The 12,795-nt window shown below is 42.2% G+C and overlaps 1 long non-coding RNA gene across 1 annotated transcript in view; it reads right to left on the bottom strand.

Annotated features, from left to right (window-relative positions):
* Positions 1-575: 575 nt before the first annotated feature.
* The window catches only part of LOC133466162 (uncharacterized), a 53,286-nt gene continuing 41,066 nt past the window's right edge, over positions 576-12,795 (bottom strand). The window contains exon 3 of the long non-coding RNA XR_009784868.1: positions 576-1,765. This is a non-coding gene — a long non-coding RNA (uncharacterized LOC133466162). The remainder of the gene's footprint in view (positions 1,766-12,795) is intronic.

Genomic DNA, 12,795 nt, shown 5'->3' with positions numbered 1-12,795 from the left:
GAACCACAGAAGGTTTGAAGAAGATCCCTTTAAAGTGACGACCATTTTGTCATGTCCGATTAAATAAAAAAATGACGAGGTTACTTTCTAAATCCTCCGCTATATCACGGTTCTTGCTTCGCGGTCCTGTTATATTGCAGATTTTTATTACAGGCGTTACTCTATTTTTTATACTGTTGGTACATGTTTTTGTTATCCATTGCTCTTGTTCTCTCTCAGTATATTACTGTATGTGTTTAGGCCTGTCATGATAGCACATTTTTTAGGATGATATATTTTCCCCAAAACTATCACAACAAACGATAGTAACGATGTTTTTTATGCCACTGATAATAATATTAGAGCACAATAATTCAAGTCCATCCTTTTTAAGAACAATTCACTTTTAATTCTAATTCTCAGAATAATGAACATTGACATTGTAATGTAGAAAAATAAATAAAACAGTGTTGTCAGTAAGTTACTATAAAACCCCTATTAAATGTCTAACAGTGTATAAAAATGTTGCTAAGCTACCGGTTATAGCTACAGCTATCTATTATTCCAAATAAACTAAAAAGCTTTAAGGTGTCATTTTACTGTGTGGTCTGTGAGTCCCAAAATTCTTGTGCTGCTTTCGACTGCATAGACTTGGGTCAGCTCTATTTACCTGGTTAGGGTCAGTTGTTTTTGAGTATTGCGGGAATGTATGAAAACCACCTGACGTGTGTCTCCTGTATTGACTAAGGAGACACATTTTATCTGAGAAGAGACAGCGGGCAGCAAGGCAATAGAGCAGCAAAATGGAGACAGTGGAGTGTCATACTGCGAGTAACACTGGAGTGTAAGGTGCAGGAAAAGGGTAAGTTAATGTTAAGACAACCTTTATGAGTCCCACAATGGGGAAAATTTCATGTGCAATTTGCATTATCGTGCTTTTTTTGGGTCGATTATTGATGCATCGGTGGCACAATGGCTAGGATGTCTGCCTCACAGTCAAAGAGTTTGAAATTTTGACTTGGGCCATGCTTTGTGTTTTCATGTTCTCCCCATGCTTTCGGGTTTTTCTTTGGGTATTCCCACATTTCCAATACGTTTGTTCATCGACGACAGAAAGAAATTGTCCATAGGAGTGAATTGCGTGTGAATGGTTGTTTGCTTACAAGATATGTGCGCTGCGACTGGCTGGCGACCATCAAAAGGTGCACCCACCACCGAAGTCATCGGGGTTGGGCTCCAGCTTGATGAGGACAAGTGCTTTAGAAAAGAGACTGTGGTGTATACTACTGCTCTGTCCAAAGCACACGTGTCAGATTAATTTTTAGACAAAATCAAGTAGTAAAAATGCCCTTTCATCCAATGGAAAAGCATCAATAATGACGTGTGTGCCAACATTAAAGGCTTTACTGTCCAGGTTCTATTTCTGAAGGATGTCGCGGTCCCAAATGAGGTGAGGTCTCATTTGTGACTTTCTAAATGTCATCTTTACTCCAAAAGAACACAAAAATTAAAACTTCTTTAAGCGGGATCGTTCAAGATGCTGTAAATGCTAACACCACAGTAGCGCAAAAAGAGACAATTACCTGCAAACATGCCGACTGTGAGCGGAGTGGTGTTTGTGTGCATGTGTGTGTTTGTGTGTGTGCATGCGCTCATCGGCCATTCGCGAGGCGTCCAGACAGTCCCCCTTCTGCCCAGTCATTCATCTGTCACCATTACGGGACAAAGGCGGCGGCGTCTCAGGGCCATTACTGAGATTGCTGGAGATGATTTGGAGTGTCCTCCCCTGCACAGAGAAAATCATTTCCTCACAAAACGGGGGCCGCCCTTCGACTCCACGGACCCCTGAACAAACTAAACAACCTGACTTAAACCTCGGGTAGACGGGAGGAGAACGTATGAGGATGCAGAAGAGGGAGCAAAAGAAGAAGTAGTGCAGTCCCTCCTGGGTTGAGGGAAGTAATCAGTACAGAATAATGAAGTCAAAGTGAATCCTGTCAGGCGGAAATGTGGGGAAAGCAAGTGTGGGTTGTAGTTGAATTAGGTGTGACGACTTCTGCATTTGGTGCAGACATGCACACACGCACGCACGCACGCACACACAGGCACGCACGCATGCCTATTTATAACGGAGCTGACCTTGGCTGGTTTGTGGACAAAAATGTTTAAAGGTGTTTGCATTTTAAGAGCACACTTGGTGTGTGGCAAACTGGTCAGTGGCTGGAGTCGCCTCACACGTGCGCACACGCACACACACAAACATAATTCTGACACACATAGATCATGATGAATTGTACTCTCGGCTGGCCCAGATTGTTTTTAAGGTTTAATTCAGTTTCTTCCTGTGCTTGGATGAGCAGCTATGTGTGCATGTGAGTGTGTGTGTGTGTGTGTGCGTGTCTGTGTGTATTGACGCAGCAGCATGCTGTAGGCCTGCGAGATGGAGAAATGGAAAAAGGAAGAAAGAAGTAAATAAATAATGAAAGTAGGAATTAAACAAATAAAGATCAAAGGAAAGAAAGAATGAAGGAAGGACAGGCATTATGTATCTCAGGTCTCCTGTACTTGCAACACACTGTTAGACATTTCCTCGGGTTTTTACAGTAATTTACTGGCAACACTGTTGCCAGTAAGTTACCGTAAACTTGAATTACAGTAACCTACTCACAACAAGTGTCAAATCATGGGTTTCCATTGATTGTGGTGCTGATGAGTTAAACAAGGTGAATGGGAGCTCTTCTGGCTTGCGGAAGCAGGCCAGGTTATGCTTTTCTTAGCAGAACTGACTGGGATGTAACTCTGTTGGACACAACCCACAGTCAAGGTTTCATGAAAAAAAAGTGCAACATAAATGTAACCCGAGAGTTTAATAAGACACACATTCAACCAACTACGGGTAGCATAAACATATCCGATGAATGTTGCGTTAATCCTTATTGTTCATGGACATTAAGTATTAATGTCTTTATTATAGCAACAGTTCAAAATGGCACAATGCATGCTGGCTAGCACATGGCTTCACAATTGTGCTGCATGCAAAATACAATAACTCTCTGTGTGACGTCAACCAAAATCCCATGATGCAGTGGAGTTAATTACTATAAAATCACTTTAAAAGTATTTTACTGTAAGGTATGTGGTAAATAACTGTAGAATTTAGAGGAATGTCTAACAGTGCAGGTCAGATAGCGAGAGCGAACGAGAGAGAGAGAGAGAGAGAGAGAGAGAGAGAGAGGGAGAGAGAAAGAGAGAGAGCGAGAGACCGTGTGTGAGGTGTGAGAGAGAGCAAGACTGAGCCTCCAGTCGTCATGGGAATGACAAGATCTGATCAATACTCAAGGATATGACCTCTAAACCCCCTACCTTCCAAATTCTACCGCCCCATTTATCTCATCCTATCTATCTATCTATGTATCTATCCATCCATCCATCTATTACAGTGGCCTGGAACAATATAAAATTGTGAAACAATTTGAAATTTCAGAAAACAAATGAACAAAAACCAAAACACACATTACCAAAAGCAGAAACACTTTTACAAAAGACGAAACACCCGGAAAGGGAACGTCCCATTTCACAGACATTCTTAGAAATCCCACGGCCTTTCTCGGCAAGACCAGCCCCGCTTCAACATGATTGGCTCCTGCATCGCGGGAAGGGTACGCTACGCAGATATAACAAGATGTCCATCCTATAGCGATTGTGTATATGGATGCCCTGAAGAGCGAGCCGGTATAGGTGTACTTGATCACAGTTACGGATTTGAATTCAGAACACAATTCCACTTGCCAAAGCAATTTTAAGGGCTTCAATGCTTCGTCTGCGGGCCTGTTGTCAAACTTTACGATAAACTAACGTATTTTAGGTCGCACTGCTGAAATTCTCCCTTAAATGCAACTTGGAAGTTGTTTCCGCCCTCAGTCCCACAGTTAGAGAAGGTTTAAGGCTGTCGCACAGCTTCAATACAATTTGTCCATGTTAAAAGGCTTCAAGTGGATGGTTATGATGCGCATCAACTTGGAGTCGGTACAGGTAAAACTTTATCACTGTTCGAGGAATCTTCTGAACTGACCTTTTATAGATGCTGAATTCCAGTGCAGCCTTCCAGATTGATTTCCCCTGGCTTTCTGCAAATGCCGGATTGAGAAGTTTGGAGTTTTCCTAAGTGGTGATAGTAGCACGCCTTCCTCTGCACAGGTCTTCCGAGAACCTCGCCATGGATAGCGTAAATTGTAAAACGCGTTGGAGAAGTGTGACGGCCATAAAACATCTCAAACTGGCACTGAACTGCAGTTGGGGACGGAAAAGTTACTTGCAACAGCAAATTTGCTGCTCCAATGTCCATGTTTTTAAGCTGTAGGCAAGGGAATTCCAAAAACCGCAAAGCCTAAGCTGTCAAATACTTTTGGGACACCCTGTACATCGTGTCATGTGACCGAGACGAGCAGTTTGATGTGTACAGAAGCACAGATGGATGAACCTGGTTTCCTAAATAACACATCTTTCAGACTCTGATGGTCGAACAAATAGTTTTTGTTCAGTCTCTCTGTGTGGCACAGTACCAAATGTCCAAGTGGTTGGAGACAGCTGCTCTAAACATCTTCCCCCTGTGGCTATTAATCACATCTTTATTTGCACTTTGCTGCCCGTAAGCCTCTCATTTCTCCCTCTTTCATTAACTGTCAGATTGTTCTACCACGATGAATGAATGAGCAGTGCTAATGTTTGGCAGTAAACAAAGTGGGAGAGAAAAGCCACGAGCGGGAGGAGAGGGCGAGTGACTTTAAACCTGTTAAAACCCTTCAGCCGACTGCACAATATGTGTTTTGACAAAGGCCAGTAAACTATCTAAATTGCAAGGTTTTTAGCGGCTCGGCTGCCTCGCGCGCCGACTAGTGAGGCGTGAGGCTGTCAGCCCACGTCAAAGCGCCTTTCTCTCGGCTCTTTCTCCTCCTCCTTGCCGCTATCATCATCATCATCATGACTGCAGCCCTTTCAGACGCCAAACTTTGTCCCTTTATCCCCCCCCGGATTGTACCTCTCCCTCCTCGTGACGCTGAAATTACCCTTTCATTTTGTTGTGCCATAAAATTACAGACTGGCCAAGATTGGATGCCTGTTTCTGGGAAAAAAAAAAAAAAAAGGGTTGGGGGGAAATCAATGTTTTTCTCCTGTGAATGTGTGTGTGATCAATGTGGCATTCTTCACATACGTGTTGTCATGTCTCAGAGCGATCACTGAGGATAATAATGGGGGCTCTTGGTAATGCCAGGCTGGAGGGGCAAAGAGCCCTGTTTTTACTGGACACGGCAAATTTGTCCAATCAGTAAAGAGGAAAACGGCAGTGTGGCGCTAGAGGTGAGTGTGGTAAAGTGTGGAAGTTGATCCCATCACAGCAGAACCACACAGCGGAACATTCTAAAATCCAATGCCCCCCGTTCCCCCCAGTATAACACACCTAGAAAGTCACAAAATACTTCAGCGTTGAAATGGCACGTGAGATTTAACACTACGTATTTTGCTTTTTCTTTGTTTTCCTTTCACTTTTGCCACTGCCATCAGTGAAACCCTCCTGTGAAGTCATCAGAAAATTTCTACTTGTGAGGTTCCTCCTTTAGGTCCTCGTTGAACTTGAACGTTGAAGTCTCACGAGCTTTGCCGATGATGATTTGAACTCCAAGTTAAGTTTGAAATTTGGGGCATACATTTTCCAGGATATTTCATCTCTAATCTTGTACAACATTTGGAGGTTTTCAATTTCAGATGTTCCACTGCGGACTGGAAGCAGCCAGTAGAAATGAGGCCATGTTAGTTCAAACGCAAAAGCAGAAATCGACATTTTTTGTAAATTTACAAAAATTATTATTATTTTTTTTAATTTAAGTTAATAATTTGTATTTGGGGTATCCTATGTTGATATAAGCTAATTTGCAAAATTCTTTTATTGAAAAGGTCTTCTCACGAGGTCTTTGATGTAATTTCATTGCAAAACCAGACAACTTCATGAAAACAATACAGTTCAAAAACAGTCCAACACATTGTTGGACAATATCGGGTTTGTGAGTGAAAGAACATAAATGCTTCCTACCATGTATATTTTATTGTGTTTATTTGGTTACAAAACAATATTTTTATGTACAGTGACTAAAGTAATTTACTAGTGGCTAATCAGAAAAAGAGTTGTTGAAGTTCATATAGGCACCTGAGACAGCTATGGGGTCCTTCAAACCAGGAAAAGGGTCCTGTAATATTCAATAGACAATGTCCAGCATCGTCGTCACGTGTGGCTGTAATTGTTGCTGATGTGTGTGTGTTGTTGCAGGTGGGTAAGAGTGCCAAAGTGAAGTTCTAACTTGCAATATTATTGGGAGACGAGTCCGTGTGTCCAGCTGTAATGTGAATATATTGTATGTAATAATATAAATATAATAATAGTGACGTATGGTACTTAGCAAATGAATACTGTAGCTATTTACGTAACTATTGGTCACTAATATGTACTGTACATTGTATGATTGTACAGTGATTGCATATTACAAACATATTTTGAGTTAGTACATTTAGCAACGGGTGTTTTTCTAGCAAGTGACGGAGGAACGCAGTAGACAATGTCCAGCTATTGTTGTCACGTGGCTGTAATCGTTGCTGATGTGTTGCAGTAAAGATCGCTTCTCAAAAACCCCTGCACGCTTGGATTTATTTGTGTCCATGTGTGTGACATAACTTTAAACTTACACTGAACTGGTAAGAAATAATGCTTTGTGAATAAAAATGGATAATGGGTGAGTGTGCTGTAACTACAATCTCTTAACCTAATGCTTAAATTGAACCTTAATTTTAACCCTTTAAGGTAGTGACAAAACACAATAATTTCACAGTTAGTTGTTTGGTTTTGCAGGGTTAGCAAACGCATCATCGGACGATCCCGTGATCGACAGTCCGCTCGTAGGCGTGGCTCTATTTTTATCTAAACGCCGCTCGTCGGCTTTTGCATTTGAACTCCTCACATCATTCCTGGCCATTCTCTTATGTCTCCTTTCGTAATAGAGAAGACGTTTGAGTGGCGTCTTGGTGGTGGCGCTGGTTTTAGCGGAGACGGCGTCTGTCGTTATCAAGAGTACGACAGCCCGCTTCCTGTGATAACCTCGTCCCGTCAATTAATAACTAGCGTCAATATTAGTGTGTTTGAATAAGGTGCGCCGTTTCGTTATCGAACGTTGACATTTTGATCCACTGATACTTACTTATTTCCTTGTTGGCTTGGAGAGTCAAAACACAGAGAATGCTGACCATCTTGTTAGGTAAGCGACAAGATGATCCTCCACACTATACTCACTGGACAGTACATTAGCTGTACCTGCACTAATAAGACACAATACACGATCCGTATCAAAATTCTGCCTTTGCAAATCGCCAATCTCCATCAAAGATCTGCACGAATTATTACACCTTCAAAAACAGCCACCTGCCTCAATGATACCAATATTTCTGTGATCAAGGCCTCACTCACAACACTCTGCACCCGTGCAGTTTTCGGCACGTTTGCATCGCATCGTGATACAAACGCCGTATTACTGCAACTTGCAAACATGCACAATGAGTGAGCGTGAAAATAATTGGAGGTGAAAGAAAACACGCCCGCTACCCTAGTGAGGATAAGCAGTATGGAAAATGGATGGATGGATTACTGATAATGGAATAAAGTAAAAATGCAAAGCAAACCTATTCTCATTGTGTAAAAAGGCAAGAATTAATAAAGATCAAACAAAATAGTTTTTTTTCACCCTTTTTTAAAGAAATTAATAAAATTGCTTAAAAAAAAAATTCTCACAATGTAAGAAAAATAATCGGGAAACCTCAAGCAAAAAATGTAAAATCCTTTAAAAACAATTTGGAAATATTGAATGCCGTAAATAGTGTTGCAAACACATATGGTGGCTTGGACAAGTGGCAGGACAAGGGAGACTCACCAGGGTCGTAGTAGTAGTTGTAACCATAGTAGTAAGTTTTAAGCAAGAATTCCTCCCTTTTATCTGGTGCATTTCTACACTACTGTAAAGTACCACAGTCATAAACATATTGTTAAATTAACATTGCCTTGACAAATAATAGTAATTTTTCCAAACAGAAGACTTACTACTTAAAACATTTAACAGACGAACAAACAGTACTTTTTAATGTTAAAATGCACAGTCTACAGCTTTGCCCTGAAAATAAATATGCGGCACCATAAATCTCTTCATCTGTTAGTAACGACTTTTCTCTTGAAAGCTTTCTGGACGCTTGCCAGCTCCCTTTCACCTGCGCATGAGAGCGCCAAGGTGACCTTTCTGCCTTGTGAATAGCGCCGCGCTGCTGACGGACCTCTTCACCTGCCGCACCGCGCTCTTTGTCGCCGTGCGGCCTTGCAATGCTCGGACAAAAGAAAAGTGCGACGAACAGGTGCGACTTTTTCTCCCTCTGAGGTGAGGCGAGGAGAAATGGGAGTGAAAGGGATGAAAACCTATAAATGAAAATCAATAAGAGAAGGCAGGAAGGCATAGGGACGCAGGGAGGCTTGGTAATAGAATAGACTAAAGATAAATAATGAGGACAGCAGTGAGTGGAAAGGAATGAGAGAGGAGAGCACAAAGAAAAATGACGGGTGGCTACAATCGGAAGAATGTATTGGTCATTGTGAGCCTTCCCATCAAGAGGTTTTTCGTGTGAGAATGGACCAGTTTCCTCTCTCTCAGTGGCTTTCATGACAAATGTGTGAGATTCTGTTTGTTCTTTTGTCTCTGTTAAACACTCTTTATCGAGTTATTCTGAGGTGAAGCAGCAACCAGCCACTGAATCCGACGATACGATGATGATGTTAAATGGAAAGAGGCTGTGTGAAAATGAAATACTTAAAAGTATTCATCCAAGGCATACTATCCGGCGATTGGAGTTTTCAAACAACGCTTTCAGAACTTGCTCTGATTCAAGAGAAGAATTTGGAGCTTGGAGCGCTCCAACCTGTATATAGGCTACACTCGACGTCGGACACCACTCTGGAAATAGGGGAGTTGGAGAAGAATAAAAATCCACTCGAATACAAAGAGGAAAACCACTTACTATCCAAGGGGAAACAAAATGTCCACTTTTAGAGTGTCGTGGCTCCCTACGCAATGAATAACAGCACTGCACTGAGTGGGTGCAGTGCTTGTTTACGTATTGTTTACAATGGCAGAAATCAAATGCAGTCAAATGGAGGAATACTGAACGCTAAATAAAAGCTTGAATAAAAAGCTTGAAATATACAGTATTAAATATGAGTAAAGTGCATATATATATAGAAGTAGAAATAACAGTCATGAAAAAAATATTAGACCCCTTCTTTCTTCAGTTTCTTGTTCATTATTAATTTGTTTGGACAAATATCGTGATGACAACAAAAATAGGTCATAAGAGTTTAATGTAACAGCTGATATCTAGCTGTAGCCATTTTCCATGGGTTTAAAATTTTTTTTTTTTTTTTTAATAATAACCAAAATTATAATTAATAATGCAATTCAGCTTTTGTATTCTTCAGGTAAAATGCCTTTAGTGCTACCAGGTATTATAATGAACACGAAATTGAAGAAACATCCACCCATTTTCTTTACCGCTTGTCCTCACTAGGGTCGCGGGCTGCTGGAGCCTATCCCAGCTGTCTTCGGGCGGGAGGCGGGGTACACCCTGAACCGGTCGCCAGCCAATTGCAGGGCACATAGAAACAAACAACCATTCGCACTCACATTCACACCTGCGGGCAATTTAGAGTCTTCAATTAACCTAACATGCATGTTTTTGGGATGTGGGAGGAAACCGGAGTGCCCGGAGAAAACCCACCCAGGCACGGGGAGAACATGCAAACTCCACACAGGCGGGGCCAGGATTAGAAACCCGGTCCCCAGAACTGTGAGCCAGATGTGCTAACCAGTCAGTCACTGTGCCGGGATTGAAGAAACAACGGTGGTCTAATTTTGTTTTTTTCATATATAGCGATGATATATATAGACGCGGCACGGTGGGCGACTGGTTAGAGCGTCAGCCTCACAGTTCTGAGGACCGGGCGGGGTTCAATCCCCGGCCCCGCATGTGTGGAGTTTGCATGTTCTCCCCGTGCCTGCGTGGGTTTTCTCCGGGCACTCCGGTTTCCTCCCACATCCCCAAAACATGCATGGTAGGTTAATTGAAAACTCTAAATTGCCCGTAGGTGTGAATGTGAGAGTGAATGGTTGTTTGTTTGTATGTGCCCTGCCAGTGGCTGGCAACCAGTTCAGGGTATACCCCGCCTCCTGCCCGATGATAGCTGGGATAGGCTCCAGCATGCCCGCGACCAGAGTGAGGAGTAGCGGCTCAGAAAATGGATGGATGGATATATATAGATGTACAATTTTATATACATATAAACACACACATATTCGTCATATAATATATTTGATAATGCAGGCTTTGACCTCATAATTTTAAAAATGACTAATGTTAATAATTGGCTAATTCCATTATTAATAAGATTTTTGTTGTGGTATCGTTTCAGTACCGGCATAGAGGTACTTTATGCTGGTATAGTATCAAAGTCAGAATTTTGGTATCATGACACCACGAGTTGGTGGTTCACCAGTGGACCAGCGGTTAGCTCAGTTCTGAGGTTCTAGGTTTGAATGTGGGCTTGGGCCAGGCTTCGTCTGTATGCGTCTCACCCGAAGTCAGCTGGGATAGGCTCATCCGTGACGAGGAACGAGGAAAAGTGTTATAGAAAATGGACGGATGGATAACTGGAAATGTGGCTACCGTATGTGATTATCTATCTAGTAGCAGAGAAGGCAGGCTGAGGGCTTCACATCCTAACCTAAACCTCCATCCTGGAGCTCCTCTAACATCGCATTGTGCACATCTCTCTAAAGTCAGGATAAGTAGCAATTACAGATGTCCACGCACGCATGCACGCACGCATGCAGTCAAACACACACGCGCTGGGTGATCACAGAGCAGAAGCCAGGTCCACATGTGATTCTTCAAAGAGTTTGGCTGTTATTGATTTTGATGCCAAGGTTAGCAACTCATTCAGGCACAGTGGAGCTTTTGGGAGTGCGGCGTGGAGACCTTGAGCTCAAACACATGGCCGCAGAGCCTCGGCCCGGGCCCTGACGGCGTCTCCGAGCGCAAATCACGGGCGCGCCGCAGAGACAAACAAATGCGGCGTACTGTGTTGGCCCTCCCTCTCCCCATCGACTCCTGCCGGGAATGTGGAGTAGGATGGAGGGCAGGAGAGTGTGGGAGAGGTGTTGTTGTGTTGTGGAGGTACAGAAGATTAGTTGTGTTGATGTTTTTTTTTTTTTTTTTTTTTTTTTTTTAAAAGAGTGATTGAGGCTCTTAAATCCCCCTCCAGTGCACCTCTGGGCTGAAGCTGTGTTGTGCAACGCTCCATGTGTGCTTTGTGCTGAGCTGTGCTGTTTTTCATTGCCCCACCGCCTGTGATCTCGCCACTAAAACATTCATCCAGCGCTGTGCTTAAAGTGTGCTTAATTTATGTAATGAGTCTTCATTATGACAGCAGCAGGGACCTCTCTCGCGTTGACCACACAGGCCATGAGCACCCGGAGAGCTAATATATGGAGGCCGTCATCATGACCATTGAACCAAAGCCTACATCTAATGGCATTCAATACAGGATAATACAAAGATAATATTACAGTACTTAGTTTTGCTTAACACTGTCAGACAATTTATTTAAAAAATCCTGCTTATAACTTACAGTTGTGCAGTTCATATACTGTATTTCCTTAAATAGTGGCTGTCGCTCTAATAAATGCGGATTATACTTTGCACAACTAAGTAATTGCGTAACTTAACTATTCAAACTAGAAATACGTTGATTAAAAACAAAAACAAAAATCCTTGAGAATGTATGAGGTTCTGCATCAATCTTATCCAGACTTACATTCTGCCACAGCTTTGTCGCTAGAACCCATTGACAGAGCAAACTGTGGTGGTCCACTGCAATAAACTTCTTGCATAATGGTAAAGACAAAAGTGCTTAAGGGTAGACATAAATAGCTTCATAGCAACCATGCACACTGATTGAGGAGTATCTGTAACATTTGCACAACCAACATTGCCCCAGATTATCGCACTACTCGTCACTTTAAACCGCATACACTCCTTGAAGTCTCAGCGCCCCTTGCACAATGGTCATTGCACCGGTCTATTGCAATATTAGTCATTCGAACTGCTCTAAGTGCTACAGGACTCTGCATCTTTTTGCACAATTGTTTTTTGTCAATGTCTCTGTCTCCAAAGTGTTCTGTAAATTGACTGTCTGTTGTACTAGAGCGGCTCCAACTACCGGAGACAAATTCCTTGTGTGTTTTGGACATACTTAGCAAATAAAGATGATTCTGATTCTGATGTGAGTTGCACAATTTCCATGTGTTGCCCTTCAAACACTGCAGATACAAGCGCATAATGATTCTAACTACTAATTAAAGCCATGACACTCGTCTTTTTACATCGCAGTAACGATAAAGACATGCAATTGTTCTGTTCACAACTTCCTACATACCTCGGAAATAACCATCTATTTTGCTTCCTGATATTCTGTGAATGCAAAACGGCTTCCCTATCCTGGCACTTCAGATCACCATCTGGTGCATTGCAACAACATAATGAGGATCATCCTTGAGCTATTTAGACAATAAGATGCATTTGTGTTTCATGGAAAAAAGCATATTCAGGAGAAATAGGAGAAATATCCTTTGCAAATATATACAAAGATGTAAATAGCATCTTCAGAAAACATGTTGCAAA

The sequence above is a fragment of the Phyllopteryx taeniolatus genome, chromosome 2 (genome assembly GCF_024500385.1).
Source record: "Phyllopteryx taeniolatus isolate TA_2022b chromosome 2, UOR_Ptae_1.2, whole genome shotgun sequence".
Taxonomy (NCBI): Eukaryota; Metazoa; Chordata; class Actinopteri; order Syngnathiformes; family Syngnathidae; genus Phyllopteryx; species Phyllopteryx taeniolatus.
This window is presented reverse-complemented; position numbering and strand designations above follow the sequence as displayed.